At 40.3% G+C, this 22500-nt stretch overlaps 1 protein-coding gene across 7 annotated transcripts in view; it reads left to right on the forward strand.

The window, feature by feature from the left end:
- Positions 1 to 22500, forward strand: part of LOC135113672 (uncharacterized) — a 128708-nt gene that overhangs the window by 44002 nt on the left and 62206 nt on the right. Inside the window, exon 1 of one of the 7 annotated variants that reach the window (XM_064029128.1) lies at positions 5343 to 5825. The exons of the other annotated variants lie outside the window; for them this stretch is intronic. The gene's annotated coding sequence lies outside the window, so the exon portion shown is untranslated. Of the gene's footprint in view, positions 1 to 5342; positions 5826 to 22500 lie in introns of those variants that run through there. 7 annotated transcript variants of the gene reach the window in all.

The following is a 22500-nucleotide window of genomic DNA, read 5'->3' on the forward strand; positions in this document are numbered from 1 at the left end:
CTTCCATCCACTTTCGTCTTTCTTTTTCTACATCCTCCATATCTCTTAATTATCATGATTTATTACTTTCTTCATTCCTTCTCTACATTCTTCTCTTCCCCCTTCTTCTTTCCTCTTCCTTCTCTTCCCCCTACTCTTCTTCCTCTTCTTCTGTCATTCAGTCTTTTTCATTATATTCATTTATCCCTTCATAATCTCACTTTCTTTCCTCTCCTCCTCTTCCTCCTCCTCGTCCTCCTCTTCTTCTTCTTCACCTCCTTCCTTTCCTTCCATCTCCTGTTTTCCCTGTTTTTTTCTCTATTACTACTTCTTTCTCACTCTCCTCCTCCCCTCTCCCTCTCCCTCTCTCTTTCCCACTCACTCTCTCTTTCCCTCTCACTCTCTCCTTTTGCTTGTCTGAGTTTCGAGCAATTAACTCTTCATTTCAAGAGAGAGAGAGAGAGAGAGAGAGAGAGAGAGAGAGAGAGAGAGAGAGAGAGAGAGAGAGAGAGAGAGAGAGAGAGAGAGAGAGAGTGGCAGCTTGTGTGTGTGTGTGTGTGTGGAAGCAACATTCTCTCTCTCTCTCTCTCTCTCTCTCTCTCTCTCTCTCTCTCTCTCTCTCTCTCTCTCTCTCTCTCTCTCTCTCTCTCTCTCTCTCTCTCTCTCTCTCTCTCTCTCTCTCTCTCTCTCCAATTTCCTCCCTGTTTTTGCTTCCTCCTCTTTATTCTCTTCTTCCCCTCAATTTATTCCCTTTTTTCCTCCATTCTCTTCCTCTCCTCCTTTCCTCCTCTCAATTTTCTCTCCATTCCTCTCCTTTCTCTCTATCTTTTCTGCCTCCTTTTTTCTTCCTTCCTTCCTTCCTTCCTCCTTCCTTTCCCTCTTTATCTAGTCCATCGTTTCCTCTCTCTCTCTCTCTCTCTCTCTCTCTCTCTCTCTCTCTCTCTCTCTCTCTCTCTCTCTCTCTCTCTCTCTCTCTCTCTCTCTCTCATTCCTACATCGCCAATTTTGTTCTGTTTCCTTCTTCTTCTCCTTCTTCTTCTCCTTCTTCTTTTTCTTCTTCTTCCTCTTCTTCTTCTTCTTCTTCTTCTTCTTCCTCTTCTTCTTCTACTTCTCCTCCTCCTCCTCCTCCTCTTCCTCCTTCTTCTTCTTCTTCTTCTCTCCCTCTTAGACCTGTCCAGTTAAATGCCTTTCCTTCTCTTCCTCATTTCCTCTCTCTCTCTCTCTCTCTCTCTCTCTCTCTCTCTCTCTCTCTCTCTCTCTCTCTCTCTCTCTCTCTCTCTCTACAGAACCAAAACTGAATTATCCCAACCAAACCGAAGCAGAACTAACGAAAAACTGAATTATTCGAATTAAACTAATCCGAAATCAAGCAAAAAAACGAACTAACCGAATACCACCGAACCCAACCGAAGAAAACCGAACCCATGCGAACGAAAACCGTATTATCCGAAGTAAACTAAACCGGAAGCGAGGAAAAGCCGACTAACCAAACAAAAACCGCACAATCCGAACCGAACCGAAGAAAAATCGAAGTTAACCGAACCCAACCGAACAAAAACCGAACCCATCCGAAAGCAACCGAACCGGAACCGAATTATCCGAACCGAACCAAAGGAGAACCGAACTTCCTCTCGCTTTTCCCGCCGGTGGGTGATACGGTGGAGGAAAAAAGTCTATAAATTGTAGTAATAAAGCAAAGACATAAATTTTTGCGACGCAGTTTGTCATCGGTGAAAACTTTCCTTCCAATCTATCTCTTATTGTTGCTTTCTTTTCTTTTTCTTATTCTTTTCTTTTCCTTCTTTGTTTTTTTTTTCGTTTTTTTAATTACTTTGTTTTATTTTGGTTTTATTTTTGCTTTCATTTTGAGTTTGATTTTTGTTTTCAATTCTTTTTCTTTTTCTTCTTCTTCTTCTTCGTCTTTCTTTCCTTCTTTCTTTTTAATTACTATCATCTTTTCTTATTACTATCATTATCACTATTCTTCTTCTTCTTCTTCTTCTCCTTCTTCTTCTTCTTCTTATTATTATTATTATTATTATCATTATCATCAATATTATTACCATTATATTTAATTTAGTCATTACTATCACCATTCTCTCTCTCTCTCTCTCTCTCTCTCTCTCTCTCTCTCTCTCTCTCTCTATTTATTTATTCTTTAGTCTTGTCTTTTGTCTTCTTTACATTACTTTGTTCCTTTTATCCCTCTTATTCATTTCTTTATTCTTTTCTCTCCTTTCGTCTTACTTTTTCGCTTTTCTTCCTGTTTTTCGTTTTATTTCATTTTATTTTGGTCTTTCACCTTTCTCTTGAATTCGTTTTCTTTCTTGCTTTTTGTCCATTTCCCTTTTTCCTTTCATTCTTTTCTATTTTCACATTCGTTTCTCAGTAAATTATTTTTGTTCTATTCCTTCCTTCGTTTTTGTTTCTCCTTTCTTCCTTTCTTTCTTTTATTTATCTATTTCTGTAGTCTTTTCTCTCTCTCTCTCTCTCTCTCTCTCTCTCTCTCTCTCTCTCTCTCTCTCTCTCTCTCTCTCTCTCTCTATGATCCACGTAAATTCCTTTCCTTTTCCCTTTTCTTTCCTTTCCTTACGGTTTTTTCCCTCTCAAATCCCAAATCTGCTTCTTCTTAAACCCTTCCCCCTTTGTTTCCTTCGCGCTCTGAGCTTCGCCGAGGCTCCGAAACCGCTTCCCGAGACCGCTTCGAGCCGCTTCACGATAAGCATACGAACCACCACCACCACCACCACCAGCGCCACCGCCGCCGCTGCCGCCTTCGGTTGGGTGTTGAAAAAGTGAATGAATAAATAGATGAAATAAAAGTGATAGGGAAAAATGTTAAGAGGATTGAGTGGATGAAGTGATGAAAAAATAGGAGGAGGAGGAGGAGGAGGAGGAGGAGGAGGAGGAGGAGGAGGAGGAGGAGGAGGAGGAGGAGAACTGAGACAAAATAAAGGAGAAGGAAGATGACGACGAAGAAGAAGACGAGGAGGAAGAAGAGAAAGAAGGAAACGAGGAAGAGGAGGAGGAGGAGGAGGAGGAAGAGACTGTACAGAGGAAAAGGAAGACGAGAAAGAGGAAAAGAAAAAAAGAAAAAAAGAAAAAAAGGATAAAACGATAAAAAATAAACGTTAAACACACACACACACACACACACACACACACACACACACACACACACACACACACACACACACACACACACACACACACACACACACACACACAGACATATACACACACACGGACATCAAAAATAAAACAAATAAAACAAAATAAACAAAATAAATAAGTAAATAAATAGATGAAAGCCAAAATTATGCTGTTTTTATTTTCTTTATGAGAGAGAGAGAGAGAGAGAGAGAGAGAGAGAGAGAGAGAGAGAGAGAGAGAGAGAGAGAGAGAGAGAGAGAGAGAGAGAGAGAGAGAGAGAGAGAGAGAGAGAGAGAGAGAGAGAGAGAGAATGGAATCAGTCACACAAAAGAGAGATGAACAAAAACAAAAACACAATAAAATAATCTATATAAAATAATATAAAAAAATGTGAAAAAAATTGAGTATATTTAGCCAGGAAGGTAGTGGTAGTGGTGGTGGTGGTGGTGGTGGTGGTGGTGATCACAAAGGAAGAACAAATTATTAAGACTTGCTGAGGAAATAATACAAGAGATTCAGTTTACACGATTTTTTAAGGCATTCGGTTTACTACACTTGAAATTATATAAGACTGAACTGAATCTACACCAAGTTTTCACTCTGGCACGAAAAAAAAGGAAGAAATGAAAGAAAGAAACAAATAAAGAATAAATAAAGAAATAAAAGAAATAAAGAAATGGAGAAAAATAAAGAAATGAAGAGAAATAAAGAAATGAACAGAGAAAAATAAAGAAATGAAGAGAAATAAAGAAATGAAGAGAAATAGAGAAATGAACAGAGAAATAATAACAAATATGGAGAAAATAAAAAAAATGAAGAGAAATAGAGAAATGAAGAGAGAATAAATAAATGAACAGAGGAATAAAGAAATTAAGAGAAATAAAGAAATGGAGAGACAAACAAGGAGAAGGAAAATGAGAAAGAAAAAAGTAAGGAAGATAAAAGGAGAGAAAGAAAAGAACGAACGAATAAACGAACGAATAAAAAAAAACAAAGAAAAGAAAAAGAAAGAAAAGGAAACAATTTGACAGTTGAAAAAAAAAATCGATTTCACTTAAAATTGAGAAAAAAGAAATATATTGTTCTTTTTCCTCCTCCTCCTCCTCCTCCTCCTCTTTTTCCTCCTCCTTTAAAATTGTAGGAGCCTCCATCTTCTTGTCTTCTTTCCATCTTCCTCTTCTCTTTTATCTCCTCCTTCTCTACTTCTTCTTTTCCATCATCATCATCATCATCATCATCATCATCATCATCATCTTACTACTCCTTCCCTTCTACATTTTATTCTTCTCTTCTACCTTTTCTTCTTCTTCTTCTTCTCTTCCTCCTCCTCCTTCTCTTCCTCCTCCTTCTCCTCCTCCTTCTCCTCCTCCTCCTCCTCACATGAATAATACAAAATTAACCATGTAGAGTATAAATATTTTCCTCATTACAAGTCATTCTCTCCTCATTTTCTTACTTCCTCTCCTCCTCCTCCTCCTCCACCTCTTTCTCCTCCTCCTTCTCCTCCTCCTCCTTTCCTCCTCTTCTTTCTTTTCTTCGTTCTTCCTTTTCATCCTCCAAGGCGTGTTGCAGGGGGAGGAGGAGGAGGAGGAGGAGGAGGAGGAGGAGGAGGAGGAGGAGGAGGAGGAGGAGGAGGAGGAGATGACCCAAGGGCTGATGGATGACATGACTCGGGTTACTCTCTCTCTCTCTCTCTCTCTCTCTCTCTCTCTCTCTCTCTCTCTCTCTCTCTCTCTCTCTCTCTCTCTCTCTCTCTCAGATCATCATGAAGACATCAGAAGACATTAGTCACTGTACCGTGTGCGTGCGTGCGTATGTGCGCGCGCGCTCGCGCGTGTGTGTGTGTGCATCTCAATGTGTGTGTGTGTGTGTGTGTGTGTGTGTGTGTGTGTGTGTGTGTGTGTGTGTGTGTGTGTGTGTGTGTGTGTGTGTGTGTGTCAGTGAGCACATAAGTGGTGATCACAGAGAGGGAATAGGGAGATAGGGAGAGGGTTGGGGAGAGGGGAGAGTGAGAGAGTTGGGAAGAGGGGAGAGAGAGTGAGAGGGAGGGTGGGGAGATAAGACATATTGAGGGTCACATTGAAGAAATAGGAAGAGGGGAGAGAGGCTGGGGAGAGGGCAAGGTCACAGGGAGGGAATGGGGAGAAGCTGGGGAGAGGGGAGGGTCACTGAAGAGGAAACAGGAAATAGGGGAGTGTTGGGAGAGGCTGCGAGAGAGATAGAGAGAGGGAATAGAGGGTTTGGGATGCTGGAAGAGGCTGGGGATGTAAATATGGAGAAGAGAGAGCCTGAAGAGGAATTGGGAGAGAGGAAATAAGGAGTCTGGAAATCAAGGTTAAGTTGGGGAGAGGCTGGGAGTGTGAATAGGGAGAAAAGAGAGGCTGAAGAGGAATAGGGAGATGGAATAGGGAGTTTGGGATGCTGGGGTAACCTGGGGAGAGGCTGGCAGAGGCTGGGGAGAGGCTGGGGAGAGTCAGCCAGGAGCAGCAGTGTCTCTCTCGCGCGGGGCAGCCAGTGTATCCCCGTGCGCCGTGTTGAGAGGACGCCGCGCCGACCACAGCAAGACGGGCGACGCGGGACGGAGACTGTCAGCGCGCGAGGGAAGCGGCGGGAGGCGGGCAGTGGCAGTGTGTGGTGTGCGGCACTCCTGACACTCCCACTGGCACTCTCGCTACGACACTTGAGGCACCTATGTGAGTCCCAGTGCTTAGTGTTATGGTGGTGATGTAATGTTTGGACTGGACTCTGCTGCTAGTGGTGGTGGTGGTGGTGGTGGTGGTGGTGAGTGTTACTGAAATAATGTTTTGAACTTGAGGGAAGTGATGAGCGAGGCGAGGCAGTGATGACTTCAGTGTGTGTGTGCGTGTGTGTGTGTGTGTGTGTGTGTGTGTGTGTGTGTGTGTGTGTGTAACCAGGGCAGGACCACGTGGCTAAGCGAGTGCGGCACGGGTGAGTGTGCGGGGCAGCGTACCCACGTGTGTTGGGAGCGGGGCACTGCACACCAGACTGTCTGCCCCGTCACACTCACCCTCACCCTCTCCCCGCCTCTCCCTGCCTCTCCCCGCCTCTCTCAGCCTCTCCCCCAGCTCTCTCCGCCATTCCCCGCCTCACCACGTGGCCAAGAGACAGAGAGTGCCATAATTAGTGAATGCCAATTAATTTAAACTTAAGTATCATATGCCTTCTCTCTCCCTCCCCTCTTCCTCTCCTTCTCCGTTCCGACAGCTGCCTGAAACACACTGGAGCCAATACACACATACACACACACACACACTGGCGCTCTCTCTCTCTCTCTCTCTCTCTCTCTCTCTCTCTCTCTCTCTCTCTCTCTCTCTCTCTCTCTCTCTCTCTCCGTCACTAAAACTGCAGGGAAAGTCACGGTAAGAGGTGAGAGTGAGAGGTAAGAGTGACGCTGTTTATTATTTTTTTTTTCAGTCTTCGTTCTTATCGTTCTTCTTCTTCTTTTCTCTTTATCTCTTTCTTCGTCTTCCCCGTCTTCTTCTTGTTTTTATTTTTTCTGTTCCTCTTCCTCCTCTTCTTGTTGCTGTTTGGCTTTCCTTTGTATTCTTTTGTATTCCTTTGTAAGTGTTCTTCTTCTTGTCCTCGTCTTTTTTCTCTTCTTCCTTCTCTTCTCGTTCTTGTCCTCCTCCTCCTCCTCCTCCTGCTGTTTGGCTTTCCTTTGTATTCCTTTTTATTCCTCCTTCTCCTCCTCGCCGTCTTCCTCCTCCTCCTCCTCGTGTTTTTCTTCTTCATCTCCTCTTCTGGTTTTCGTCTTCTTCCTCCTCCTCCTCCTCCTCCTCCTTCTCTGCCCCTTATCCTCCTCCTCCTCGTCGTGATATTTCTCCTCCATCTCCTCTTCTGGTTTTCGTTTTCCTCCTCCTCCTCCTCCTCCTCCTCCTTCTCTGCCCTCTATCCTCCTCCTCCTCCACCTCCTCCTCCTCCTCCTCCTACACGTCTTTCTCCGCCTACTTGTCACTTCGTCCTCCCTTCTTCTTCATCTACATGTATGTACTCATGGTCTCCTCCTCCTCCTCCTCCTCCTCCTCCTCCTCCTCCTCCTCTTATCATCTTCCTTCTCGTTGTCAATCAGTCTCCCTCTCTTCTTGTAAACTTGTACTCTCCTCCTCCTCCTCCTTCCTTCCTTCCTTCCTTCTTCCCGCTCCACTTCAACATTCAACAGGTTCCAAACACACACACACACACACACATACACACACACACACACACACACACACACACACACACACACACGGACACACGGACACAGTAACTTTCCCCGTGTCTATTTCCCCTACTACTACTACTACTACTACTACTAGTGCTGCTGCTGCTGCTGCTGCTGCTGCTGCTGCTGCTGCTGCTGATGATGATGATGATGATGATAACGATGATAATGTTAATATTGGTTACTGTATACGCCTGATCCACATTCTAAAACGCTTTGCTCTCTCTCTCTCTCTCTCTCTCTCTCTCTCTCTCTCTCTCTCTCTCTCTCTCTCTCTCTCTCTCTCTCTCTCTCTCTCTCTCTCTCTCTCTCTCTCTCTCCAAGACTACAGGTAGGAATTTTGTTAACCTGTCACTACCACCATAAAAACACCATTAAAATCACGTGTCACTTATTAACTTATTATAAATCTGTATATTGAAACGCTTTGCTCTCTCTCTCTCTCTCTCTCTCTCTCTCTCTCTCTCTCTCTCTCTCTCTCTCTCTCTCTCTCTCTCTCTCTCTCTCTCTCTCTCTCTCTCTCTCTCTCTCTCTCTCTCTCTCTCTCTCTCTCTCTCTCTCTCCACGATTGCAGGTAGGAATTTTGTTAACCTGTCACTGTAACCATAAAAACACCATTAAAAACACGTGTCATTAACTTATTGAAACGCTTTGCTCTCACATCACGTCTGTTTTCAAAGGCCACAGAGACGACTAGCCGGGTTCTCAAGAGTGCTTACCCTGCTAATAATGTAGAAATCTTGTTAATCTGTCACTAGAACCTTGGAAACGCCTGTAAAGACCCGTGTCGCTCCACCGGGACTGTTCTCTAGTGACATAGGGATGGTTAGTCAGTTCCTCAGGATTTTTTTGCTAGTGAGTGTGCATATCTCTCGTCTGTTACTTCTATCGTGGAAACTTCTTTGCTAAATTATCACCACACACTTGGAAGTCCAAATAACGTCCAGTAGAATAATATAGAAACCTTGTTAATCTGTCAATCTGGCAATCAAAAAAACAAACTTGAAAATCGCAGTACATGCTGTTAAACTACGCATAATCATGAAAACACCCTCGAAAACCCCCAATAACTTCCCCTATAGAACCTGTTAAACAGTCCTTAGAATCATCAACACATCTTTGAAAGCCACAAGAACTTTCACTAGAGGGCGTTAAACTACCACTGGAATCATGAAAACACCCTTGAAAACCCCAATAACTTCCATTACAACCCGTTAAACAAACACTCGAATCATGAAAACACCCTTGAAAACCCCAATAACTTCCCTTAGAACCCGTTAAACTACCACTCGAATCATGAAAACACCCTTGAAAACCCCAATAACTTCGATAACAACTCGTTAAACAAACACTCGAATCATGAAACCGTCACTAGAATTGCACAAACACCCTTGAAAACCACAATAACTTCCACTACAGCCTGTTGGGAGCTGTCGAGGCAAGACGGTGAGAGGTTTAAGAATACGAATTAGATAGAAAGAGTACGTTGAACAACCCGCCTCGCCCCGCCTCGCTCCGCCACGTTTCTCTGTGCTGGAACCAAAATACATACATAGGGAAGAAGAGGTTAAATTTCTCTCTCTCTCTCTCTCTCTCTCTCTCTCTCTCTCTCTCTCTCTCTTTGTTATTATTATTATTTTTATCTTTATTGTTGTTCAGTGTTGCATCTTCAGTGTAATAACTCGTTCATTTCATTATCCTTGTTATTGTTTTCTTGTTTCCTTTCTTTACTTATCAAAATGAAGAGGAAAAGCAAAAAAAAATAAATAAAATAAATAAATAAAAGAAAATAAACAAAAAAAAAGGAAAAAAAAATAGAAAAAATACACAAAAATATTGAAACACGCTAAATAAAAAAAAGTAAACAAAAAACAAAAAAACAAAACAGAACAAAATAAAAAAATATACAAATAAATAAACAACGAACTAAACAAAAAATAAAAAAAGCAAACAAGAAAACAAACAAATGTAAAAAACTAAAAAAAATATGATATAAGAATAAAACAAAAAAAAATAAAGAAAATAAATAAAACAGAAAAGAAGAAGAAAAAGAAGAAGAAGAAGAAAAGAAGTAAGGAAGAAGAAGAAGAAGAAGAAAAAGAAGAAGAAGAAGAAGAAGAAGAAACAAGCGCGCTCATTTCCCAACCGGCCAGCCAATCAGCGCACGACATGGCGAGGAAGCGCACGTGATTGGTCAGCGCAACGCGAAGACAGACAGACAGAGAGAGAGAGAGAGAGAGAGAGAGAGAGAGAGAGAGAGAGAGAGAGAGAGAGAGAGAGAGAGAGAGAGAGAGAGAATCTAAACTGCTAATTTCCTTATCTCTCTTTTCTTTTTCTTAATCTTTCTTTGTTCTTCTTTTTCTTTTTCTTCTTCTTCCTTCTCCTATTTATATATTTTCTGTTCTTATTATTGTACGTATATATATTTTTTTCCTTCCTCCTCTTCCTCCTCCTCCTCCTCCTCCGCCTCCTTCTCACAAAATTACAGACGAACAGGAAACACGAAAATGAATAACACACACACACACACACACACACACACACACACACACACACACACACACACACACACACACACTAATTAATCTTGCATACAGGTTAGTGATCAGCTGTCTGGCGTGCATTGTTCAAGACACACTCCACACCTTGCTTCCCCTCCCTTCCCCTTCCTTCCCCTCACCTCCTCTTACTTCCCCTCACTTCCCTTCACTTCTCTTCACTCCACGATGTCCTCTTCTCTTTCCTTCTACATTATTTTCTTTCCTCCTCTTCTCTTCCCTTTTTTACATAATTTTCTGCCTGTTTTTCCCTTCACTTCCCTTTCTTTCCTCTCTCTTCCTATTATTTTTTTCCTTTCTATAACTGGTGTTTTCTTCTACTCTTCCTCTTTCCCCTTTTTTCACTTCACTTTTTTCCTTTCTCTCTTCCTCTTCCTTTTATTATGATTGGTGTTTCTCTTCTTCTCTTCCTCTACTTCCTATTTCCTTTCATTATGATTTGTTTTCCTTCTCTTCCCTTCACTTCACTTAATTTCTCTTCCCTTCCTTGCTTCCCTTCATGTTTTCCTATTCTTTCTCCTCTTTCCCTCATTTCCCTTTCCTTCTCTTCCCTTCATTTTAATTACCCTTCTCTTCTCTTCCCTTCATCAATATTTCCTTTTTCTTCTCATTTATCATTCGTTTATTTCATTTCCTCGCCTCCTCATCTTTATCTTTCACCTTTTCCTCTTATTTCTCGATTTTTACTTATTCCCAGCAAAAAAAAAAAAAAAAAGGAAAAAAAAAAATAGAATCTAACTTGCTTTATTCACTCCACCATTCGTTCATTTAATTTCTTTGCCTTTTCATCTTTTATCTTTCATTTGCTTTCGTCTCTAATTTCATCCTCCGCCAGAAGGAAAGAAAAAAAAACGTGTAACTTTATTCCCAGCAAAAAATAAACAAATAAATAAACAAATAAATAAGTAAATGATAGAAAAAAAAGAGAATTATGTAACTCGCTTTATTTCATTCATCATTCACTCATTTCATTCCCTCGCCTCCTCTCTTTATACTTTCATCTTTTTTTTTCTCATCCTCGTCTTTCATCTTTCATTTCTCCAGAGCGAGTTTCAAAAAATGGTTCTTGTTCTCAATTAACAGTTTGGTAATAACACCAGCACTCTAAAGGAAGGGGAAGGAAAGGGGGAGGGAGAGAAGGTGAGGGGAAGAGGAAGGAAGGAAAAAGAGGACAGGAAAATAGAAACGAAGAGAAGAGAAGGGAAGGGAAGTGAAGAGAAGGGAATGTAATGAAAAATAAAGAAGAGGAAAGGAAGAGAACGAAAGAGAAGGAAAGAGAAGGCAAGGAAGAGAAAGAAGAGAAAGGAGAGGAGGGAAAGAGAACAGAGAAGAAAAGAGAACATAGAAAGAGAAGAGAAAGAAAGGGAACAGGAAGAAAGGGGAAAGAAAGAGCACAGCTAAGGAAAAGAAGGGAAAAAATATAGGAAAAAAGAAGGGAAGAAAAGGAAGAGAGGAAGGTAGCAAGTTACGGAAGGGGAAGAGGACAGGTGAGAAGCAAGGTGAGGGAGAGGCGGAGACAGTCAGTGCGGATCGAGGCGTGGTGGGGGGAGGACGCGTCAGTCAGTCTCTCCTCACCAGTCTTGAGGCGGTAACATTCTCTCATTGATAAAGTCTCACTCTCTCCCTCCACTGGCTTGAAAATGACGTAGAGTATTCCTGTAACATTTTTCTTGTATTTCATTATTTTATTTATTTATTTATTTATTTATTTTCAGTCATATATTCCGGTTCAGATATTCTTAAACTTTTAATTTCTTCTATCTGACTTTTTTCTTTGATAGATTAGTTCTTTTTTTCGTTTTCATATTATTATTATTATTATTATTATTATTATTATTATTATTATTATTATTACTACTATTATTATTATTTTATTTTATTTATTTGTTTATTTTTTGCTATATTATACAACTGAGATCATAATGTATAACTAGGGACATATCATACAAATTTTACAGCATCTAAGTTATAAAATAATCATAGTTATATTCTAAATCATTAAAACATTACACGATTTTTTACACTTTTGGCAACTTCTTCAATTCACTCGTGACAATATGAAGCAAATCACACAATTATCTCAGGTACTCGTACAATAAAGATCGCGCTGTACAACAAGGGCCTCCTTATGTATACGATATTCACAGTATACCAGATGTGTGCAGCTTTGCGTTCAGCCTTTACGAATATGTACCTTAATTTTCAGCACTTAAAACAATGTCTATACAATATCTATACATATCTACAAAAAAAAAAAAAAAAAAAGGCGATAAAAAGAATAGATGTTGCAATTTCTAGCTAATACAATATTTGGAGTTGGCCATGGAACGAGAAAAGATATCGCAGAGTGGTTAGTAATTACGAATAGATGTGCGGAACAGCGATGAAAGGGTTAAGATAAAACGCCATAATGTTATCTCTTGTTCGTGGCTCTTGACATTCTCCAGGTGAAGTGATCCCTTGAACACCTCAATAACTTCCACCTGACCCTGTAACTAAGACTGGAATCATGAAAACACCCTTGAAACCCCAATAACTTCCCAATGACCCTATTAAACTACCACTGGAATCATGAAAACACCCTTGAAAACCCCAATAACTTCCCAATGACCCTATTAAACTACCACTGCAATCATGAAAACCCCAATAACTTCCCAATGACCCTATTAAACTACCACTGGAATCATGAAAACACCCCTGAAAACCCCCAATAACTTCCACTGCAGCCAGTTAAAAGACCCTGAGATAAGGATTCTAAACATTTTAAGAATATGGATGCAAACTTTCACGTATAAACAATGACAATTATAATTCTCCTCAAAAGCTTAACAATTTTCCCCGAGATACAAATTTCCAGGTAAATCTTTTATAATATTCCTAATGAGGTTACGAGACTTGCCTCCGCTAACTAACGTATCCTAAGGCGCTTATCTGGGCTTCAATATTTTTAGAGTCGTGTGTGTGTGTGTGTGTGTGTGTGTGTGTGTGTGTGTAGGTGGGTAGGTGTGTGGGGTGTCTGTTTGTCTGTCTGTCTTTTTGTGGTCGTTTCTGTCTGTTTATCTAGCTGTCTCTCTCTCTCTCTCTCTCTCTCTCTCTCTCTCTCTCTCTCTCTCTCTCTCTCTCTCTCTCTTTCTCTCTCGCTTTTTCCCGCCATAACGTGATAATGATATTTTGAGGGAGAGAGAGAGAGAGAGAGAGAGAGAGAGAGAGAGAGAGAGAGAGAGAGAGAGAGAGAGAGAGAGAGAGAGAGAGAGAGAGAGAGAGAGAGAGAGAGAGAGAGTATTGTTCTGCCAACATGATTCAATTATTGATGATATTTATTTCGGATTTCAAAATTGAAATAAAAAAAATCATATTCATTTATCTAATTCAACTTTTTTTTTTTCAAACATATTTATTTTTATTCCCATTTATTTATTTATTTTTTTTTTTGTATTGATTCCCCGATTAACGATTTTATGGAAGTGGAAAAGCCGATTCGTTAATTAATTTTTTCCCATATATGTAATTATTGACATTTTTTTTTTGGGGGGGGGCGGAGGGGGGGTGAAATGATTGGCGGTGGGGGAGGGAATTAATGGAGGGGGGAGGAAAATTTGTGTTTGCTTTGGTTCCCTTGTCTTGCTTGATTTGGGATTTTTTTGGGGGGGCCTAGTGTGTGTGTGTGTGTGTGTGTGTGTGTGTGTGTGTGTGTGTGTGTGTGTGTGTTGTCCACTTTTCCACAATGACCTGCCGCGTGTATTCCGAGTCAAGGAAACGAGGAACGATCAACGTGTTAATTCAGGGTTGTGCTCTAGTGTTGGTGTTTGTTTGTTTGTCTGTGTTTGTGTTTGGTTCACTCTGTCGCTTCTGTTACTGCTGTGGTGGTGGTGGTGGTGGTGGTGGTGGTGGTGGTAGTAGTAGTAGTAGTAATAGTAGTAGTAGTAGTAGTAGTAGTATCTGGCTATTACTAGTGCTAATGTTAATATTTTACAACTATTATTATTATTATTATTATTATTATTATTATTATTATTATTATTATTATTATCGTCATTATTATTATTATTATTATCGTAGTAGTAGTAGTAGTAGTAGTAGTAGTAGTAGTAGTAGTAGTAGTAGTAGTAGTTTCTACCATTACCACCAGCACTACTACTACTACTACTACTACTACTACTACTACTACTACTACTACTACTATTCCAACAACCACTATAACACTACTATCACCACCACCTCCACCACCACCACCCCTTACCCGTACGTCACCAGCACCCTCACCACCACCCTCACCACCCCCCTCACCAGCACCCTCACCACCACCACCAGCAGCGCCGCACACACTCAATGGCTGCATTAATATCAAATACACTTTTTCCCCTGCAGTTAATTAATTAGTGGCCATGAAGAACGTGTTCCATTTCGCTTCATTGTGCTTCGCTCCGCTTCACTGCCACGCTTCACTGCTTCGGTGCTTCACTTCGAGGTTATATTGGAAAAAAAAAAAAAAAGGAAAAATAAAACTAGTATATCTTTTCCCCCTTCCATAATAACTACTGATTGCCTGGAGTTGTGTGTGTGTGTGTGTGTGTGTGTGTGTGTGTGTGTGTGTGTGTGTGTGTGTGTGTGTGTGTGTGTGTGTGTGTGTGTGTGTGTTTGCGTGGACGGCGTGTTGGGAAATAAACTGATAGGTATGCAAAATAAATAAATAATAATAATAATGAAATTGGTGTGTTGGAAAAGAAATCGATAAAATTCAATAAATAAATAAATGAATGAATGAATAAATAAATAAATAAATAAATGGTGACAAAAGTGAAATAGAATATAAACCTGATGCAAAAAAAAAAAAAATAAATAAATAAATAAACAAAAATAAATAAACAAACAACTCTATTGTTTAACTTAATTGGAGTTTCCTGTACCATGTTTGAGCACATTATGTTGGCTCGATGTTATTGTAGAAAGGAACAAGGAAGAATTTAGAAACGGAACAAGAAATAACGGGATAAGGTTTGATAAAGTCAGATTTAAGGAAGAGACAGGACAGAATTACTTCTCAAACAGAGTGGAAGATGAATGGAATTAACAGAGTAATCAGGTTGTTAGTGCTGTGTCATTAGTGAGCTTAAAAGAAGATTAGACAAATTTATAGATTGTGATGACAGATGCAAACAGGCAGGCATGTTTCCTACAGGGACTGCCACGTGTAGGCCTGATGGCTTCTTGCAGCTTCACATATTTTCTTATGTTCTTAGGCCTATACGTGGGAGTCCCTGTAGAAAACGTGCCTGGCTATTCCGACTCATCCTCCCAGAAATTTGTCTAGACCTCTTTTAAAGCTTCCTACTGACTCAGCGCTAACAACCTGAATTCTGAGCCCATTCCATTCACCCACCACACTATTTGAAAACCAATTCCTTCTTATCTCTTTTTTATGTAATTTTATGAAGCTTCAACCCGTTACTTCTTGTCCTGCCCTGATTGCTGATCCTGAAGCTTTTGTTTAGGTCACCCTTGCTATGTCCCCTATGCCATCAGGTCCCCTCTTAATTTGTACCTGATGTTTTTTACTAATTATCGCCTCTTCTCTTCTTCGTATTCGTCAATTTATCTCTTATCATTATTTCTTACTCATTATTATTATTTACTGTGAGGTCAAGAGGAGAGAAATTCCCAGTGTGTGTGTGTGTGTGTGTGTGTGTGTGTGTGTGTGTGTGTGTGTGTGTGCGCGAGGTCTCAGCGGCTGCAAAGTCCTCTAAATTCATGATCGTCTCTCAGAGGAAACTTTGGTGACGCGTGACGAGAGAGAGAGAGAGAGAGAGAGAGAGAGAGAGAGAGAAAGAGAATATATATATATATATATATATATATATATATATATATATATATATATATATATATATATATATATATATATATTCTATAGAGCTTAGGAAAGACAAGAAGAAAAAATAATCTCTCTCTCTCTCTCTCTCTCTCTCTCTCTCTCTCTCTCTCTCTCTCTCTCTCTCTCATATTGACTCACTGACTCAACTGAAGCCGCTTCGTGAACTCTTAAACGAAGCCACATGTAAATAACTCTCTCTCTCTCTCTCTCTCTCTCTCTCTCTCTCTCTCTCTCTCTCTTTTCGGCTGTGCTTATTGCGTTAAGAGAGTAACGTGTTGTGCTGGTAAGCGTAACTGTGTTGAGAGAGAGAGAGAGAGAGAGAGAGAGAGAGAGAGAGAGAGAGAGAGAGAGAGAGAGAGAGAGAGAGAGAGAGAGAGAGAGAGAGAGAAATGGGGGGGAGAGTAAAAAGACTAAATAAAAATGCACGCGAGTACACACACACACACACACACACACACACACACACACACACACACACACACACACACACACACACACACACACACACACACACACACATTTCTAAGTCTCCTCATAAAAGCTTAGAGAGAGAGAGAGAGAGAGAGAGAGAGAGAGAGAGAGAGAGAGAGAGAGAGAGAGAGAGAGAGAGAGAGAGAGAGAGAGAGAGAGAGAGAGAGAGAGTGGGGGAGGAAATAAGTGACTGCTTAGGTGAAGATGAAAAAGAAGAAGGACGAGGAGGAGGAGGAGGAGGAGGAGGAGGAGGAGGAGGAGGAGGAGGACTGATTGACGAACAAGGAGGATAATGACAGAAGTGGGAGAAAAATAGAAAAGGAGGAGAGAGGAGAAGGAAGAGGAGAAAAGAGAGAGTACAGGAGGCGAGGAAAGTGAGATAAACTTGAGAGAGAAAATAAGGAAAGAAAGAAAGAGAGAAGAAGAGGAAGAGAAGAAAGAAAAGAGGAAGAGAAGGAGAGAAAGAATGGAAGAGAAGATTATGTTGAAGTGTAAGAGAAAGAGAAAACGAAAGAGGAAGAAGGAAAAGGAGAATAATAGGGAGAGAGAGAGAGAGAGAGAGAGAGAGAGAGAGAGAGAGAGAGAGAGAGAGAGAGAGAGAGAGAGAGAGAGAGAGAGAGAGAGAGAGAGAGAGAGAGAGAGACTAAGAAAAAAATGAGAAGGGGAGAACTGAAAAAAGATAAGAAAATGAAGGGAAGAAAAAGCAACAGAGGAGGAGGAGGAGGAGGAGGAGGAGGAGGAGGAGGAGGAGGAGGAGGAGGAGGAATAAGAAGAGAAGGGAAGGAAAACAACAAAGATAAAAAGAAGAAAGAAAGAAGAAAAGAGCAAGGAGGAACGAAAAGACAGGAGGAGGAGGAGGAGGAGGAGGAGGAGGAGGAGGAGGAGGAGGAGGAGGAGCAAACACTTAGAAGGTTTAGGATGCTGGTGTGTATTGCGAGGAGTGTAAGAGGAAGAGGTGTGTTTACTCTCTCTCTCTCTCTCTCTCTCTCTCTCTCTCTCTCTCTCTCTCTCTCTCTCTCTCTCTCTCTCTCTCTCTCTCTCTCTCTCTCTCTCTCTCAATTGATCTCCTTGTCAGGGCTTAAGGAGTATTTACTTGACACGGGACTCAGAATATGTTGACTGGCCTCTCTCTCTCTCTCTCTCTCTCTCTCTCTCTCTCTCTCTCTCTCTCTCTCTCTCTCTCTCTCTCTCTCTCTCTCTCATCCTTCTTTTCTTTTTTTTTACTTCTGACGTTTATCAAGTCTCTTCCTTCATTTCCTCCTCCTCCTCCTCCTCCTCCTCCTCCTCCTCCTCCTCCTCCTCCTTCTCCTCCTCCTCTTTATCACCTCTTTTTATTTTTTTCCTCTTTTTTCTCTTTCATCTCAGTCTCTCGCCTTATCCACCCTTCCTTCCTCTCCTTCTTTCTTCTCTCCCTTTCTCTATTCTTGCACTTCTTCCCCTTTTCTTCTCTTCCATCTATATTTCCTCTCCTTCCTTTTCTTTTTCTCTCTTCTCAACCTTCTTACCTTCCTTCCTTCCTTCCTTTCTATTCTACCTTCTCTCTCTTCCTCTCTCCTTCGCTGTCTTCATTCCTAACCTCTTCTTTTTCTTCTCCTCTCCTCTCTTCTCTTCTCTCTACCTTCTCCAGTCCTTCTATCTTTCTCCCAATAAACAGACGTGTAGCTGTTTATAAGTACAGGGTGTGTCAAAAGTTTTAAGTCGTGAATTTATGCATTTGTGGTGTGTGTGTCAAAGGGTTAGGTTTGTCGAAAGAGGTAATTTTTTTCTCTCTCTCTTTATTACTCTTGTTTCTTATGAATTTTTGAAGTATGTGTTGTATTTTATCTTCTTATGACTAAATTAAAACGTTCTTATTTGTTCCATTTTGCTTTGATTTCGTTTTTTTTTCTTTCGTTTAAATTTCATTGCATTTTTTCTTGTATGGTTTGTTTGTTTGTTTGTTTGTTTGTTTTATTTTTGAAGTTGTTTCTTGTTTCTTGTCTTTTCCAGTATTTATAATTTTTTTTTATTTGTGTCTCATTCCATTGTTTGTTTCTCGTTTGAATTCCATTACGTAACTTTTTTTTTTTATTTTCACTAACTATAGATTTTTTAAAAGTGTTTCTCTCGTATCCATTCTTTTCAAACTAGCGGTGATGGATTCCAGTATTTTTTTTTTCCAGATTCTACTTGTCTTTTTTTCTTTTTAACATATTTTTTTTATGTATTTTTTTTTTCCAGTGTCATATTTTTAATTTCAATTCGTATCAAAATATTCGTTTTTTCTTTTTTTTCAGATTGTTTTTTTTTTTTTTTGCTTTGGATTTCAATGTTACTTTTTTCTCTTTTATATTTTTTTTTCTCTCTAACAAAGAAAAGAAGAAAAGAGAAGATTAATATTGCTTTCTTTATTGTTGGTGGTGTTGCTGTTGTCATTATCATTATTATTATTATCATCATCATTCTTCATCTTCTTCTTCTTCTTCTTCTTCTTCTTATTCTTATTATTATTATTATTATTATTATTATCATTATTATTATTACTATTATTAAATTTCCATCACACTAATTAGCTTCACGTGTTTCTAAGATTTCACATTTCTGTCCTCAATTTAAAGACGGTTGCTTGATCAGAACTCTCTCTCTCTCTCTCTCTCTCTCTCTCTCTCTCTCTCTCTCTGTAAGACTTTCCTTCATTTGGGTCATAAAACGCAAATTTCTTCCTTCTCCTTCTCAACTTTTATCATTTCTCCTTCGTTCTGATTCCTTCCTTCATTTTGTCCCTCTTCCTTCGTTTCGTCTTTCTTCTTCTTCTGGTCTTCTATCCCTCCCTCCTTCCTTCATTTCATTCTCTTCATCGTTTCCTTTCTCTTTTATTTTCTTTCACTCTTTCTTCCTTTTCTTCTTCTTTCCTTCATTTGTTATTGTGTCTTTCTTTCGCTTTTTTTCATTCTTTATTGCAGTTTTCTCTTATTCTTTCCTGTTTTCATTTCTTTCCCTGCCTCCCATTCTTGCTTTCTTCTTTCTTTTTTTTCTTTTTCTATCTTTGTTTCGTTATCTTCTCCCTTCTTTCCTTCCTTCGCTTCTTTCTTTAATTTTATTTTCTTCCTTTCTTTCTTTCTTTTAATTCTTTCCTTCCTTCCTTCCTTCCTTCACATTTAAGGGTTTTCTTTGCTCCACCTCTTCCTCCTTTATCATCCTCTCTTCTCTTCTTTCTTCATTTCTCTCTTTAATGGTTTCTCATCTAGCCTCACATTCTATCTCTTTCTCTTTCTCTTTCTCTTCTCCTCCTCGTATTTCCTTTGTTTCTTCTTTCTTTTTTAGTTTTATTTTCCTTGTTATTTCTTCTTTTACTTCTTCTTCTTTCTTCTTCTTCTCCTTCTTCTTTCTTCTTTTTCTTCATCTACTACTGCCTTCCTTTCTTCTTAATATTTTTGTTTTTTTCTTCTTTTCTTCTTTCCTCTTCTATTACTACTACTACTACTACTACTACTACTACTACTACTACTACTACTACTACTACTACTACTACTACTACTACTACTACTATAACAACTACAACTACTACTACTTTCTTTTCATCTCTCATTCAACATTCTCTTCTTCTTCTTCTTCTTCTTCTTCTCTTTCTTCCTTCATTTTTTGTTACCTTTCATCTCTCCCTCATTTTTTCGCTCTCTCCTTTTTTCCTTTTTCCTTTTTCTCTATCCCTCTTTTTCTCTTTCATCCAGTTTTTACTCTCTTCTTTTCTTTCTTCCCTCCTTCCATTTCTACTTCATTCTGTCTGTTCCTCATTATCTTATTCTTTCTTCTTCTCCTTTCGTCTTTCTTGTTTTTCTGTTTCATTCAATGTTTTCTTTGTCTTCTTCTTTTCTTTCCTTCTTCCTGATCTGTATTTTTCCTTCCTCTTCCCCTTTTTTTATTTTTCCTTTCCTTCTTCACAGTTTTATGTTTTCCGTCTCTCCCTCCTTCGTTAATTATTCTCTTTATCTCCCTTCCCTTTTTTCTTCTTCTCGTCTTTCCTTTCCTCCCTCTTCATCATCCTCCTCTTCTTTCCTTCCTTCCTTCCTTACGTTCTTTCTGAATATTTACTCTCTCTCTCTCTCTCTCTCTCTCTCTCTCTCTCTCTCTCTCTCTCTCTCTCTCTCTCTCTCTCTCTCATCTCTATTTCCTTTCTTCTCTTCGCAACTCCCCTCTTTCTCTTCCTCTCCTCTTCCTCCTCCTCCTCCTCCTCTTCTTCCTCCTTCTCTTCTTTCTCCTTCTCTTCTTCCTCTCCTCTTAAAGTTCATGAAGAGGACACACAAAAAAATAAGAAAAAAAGAAGATAAGGAAAAAAAAAGGAAAAAAACAACTTTTCCCTCAGGTTCCGTTACTAAGGCGACAGTAGCGGTAGTGGTGGTGGTGGTGGTGGTGGTGGTGGTGGTGGTGGTGGTAGTAGTAGTAGTAGTAGTAGTAGTAGTAGTAGTAGTAGTAGTAGTAGTAGTAGTAGTAGTAGTAGTAGTAGTAGTAGTTGTTGTTGTTGTTGTTGTTGTTGTTGTTGTTGTTGTTGTTGTTGTTGTTTTACGTAGAGAGTTAGGAGGAGGAGGAGGAGGAGGAGGAGGAGGAGGAGGAGGAGGAGGAGGAGGAGGAAGAGGAGGAGGAGGAGGAGGAGGAGGAGGAGGAGGAGGAGGAGGAGAAGGAGGAGGAGGAAAAAGGGGGAAAAAAGGACGAGAAGGAAAAAGGGAAAAAAAGAAGAAAAAGAGGAAGAAGAGGAAGAGAATCAAGAAGGGAAGAGGAGGAAGAAATGAAGAAACACAAGGAAAAGAGACGGAGGAAGAAGGAGAGGAAAGGAAGAACAGGAAGAGAGAGGAGGAGAAATGCGAGAACACACACACACACACACACACACACACACACACACACACACACACACACACACACACACACACACACACACACACACACATGGACTTTTCTGTCTCAGTTCTTTTATAACTAAACCAAAGACCAACCGTTCCCTTTACTCTCTCTCTCTCTCTCTCTCTCTCTCTCTCTCTCTCTCTCTCTCTCTCTCTCTCTCTCTCTCTCTCTCTCTCTCTCTCTCTCTCTCCCCCTGGGATCACTGTGAAGCCTGTCTTTGGTTTGTTATCTTCCTCCTCCTCCTCCTCCTCCTCCTCCTCCTCTTTCTCTTCTTCCTCCCCTTCTTTTTTCTTCCATCTTCTCCTCCTTTCTTTATCTTTGTCCGCTTCTTCTTTTGTTGTTGTTGTTGTTGTTGTTGTTGTTGTTGTTGTTGTTGCTGTTGTTCGTCTTCGTTGTTGATGTTGTTGTTGTTGTTGTTGTTATTGTTGTTGTTATCGTCTTCTTCTTCTTCTTCTTCTTCTACTAGACGAACCTTAAGTGGCTGAGATAAGACGTTGGAGCGCTCAAGAAAGAGAACGTTTAATCTTAACTACAAGACGAGTTTCTCTACACTCAGCACCAGCATCCTCAATCATTCATCACTTCCTCTGGTAAACTCTGCAACTCCCTGCCTGTCTCTGTATTTCCTCCTTCCTGTGACTTGAACTCTTTCAGGAGGGACGTTTTAAGACACTTATCCTCCAATTTGGATGATGCTCTTGACCTTCCTTCAGCAACTGGCGCCTCAGTGGACCTTTTTTTTTTTTTTCGCTATTTTTGTTGTCCTTGGCCAGTGTCACTCTTGCATAAAAAAATAAATAAATATATAAAAAAAAAAAAAAAAAACGGGTTTCCAGTTGGCCTTGCCTGGAAATACAACGTGGCCGCGACACACACACACACACACACACACACACACACACACACACACACACACACACACACACACACACACACACACACACACACACACACACAGGAAGGGCCCCAGTGCTGGATGGATGGTCAAGGTTCCAGCGTGGGTCTGGAGGCACAATTCAGCACCAATGGCCGGAACAATTAGCCAAGGCCACGCTGAGGCTTCCAGAAGGCGCCTTGAATTCCACCTTATTACCGACAACACGCCGCGCCCCCCTGGAGCTCTAAACTAATCTAACCACAACTAACGTAACCTAACTAACGTTCCCACAACCTAACCTAACATAACCAAATCATAACTTAACGTAACCTAACCTAACTAAACCACAGTCTAACCTAACCTAACCACAACTAACGTAACCTTACTAACGTACCTACAGAACCTAACAGAAGCAAACCATAACATTTCCTAACCTAACCTAACCTAACCTGACTTAACCAGAATCTAACCTAACCAAACCACAACT

Source organism: Scylla paramamosain, chromosome 26 (assembly GCF_035594125.1).
Source record: "Scylla paramamosain isolate STU-SP2022 chromosome 26, ASM3559412v1, whole genome shotgun sequence".
Taxonomy (NCBI): domain Eukaryota; kingdom Metazoa; phylum Arthropoda; class Malacostraca; order Decapoda; family Portunidae; genus Scylla; species Scylla paramamosain.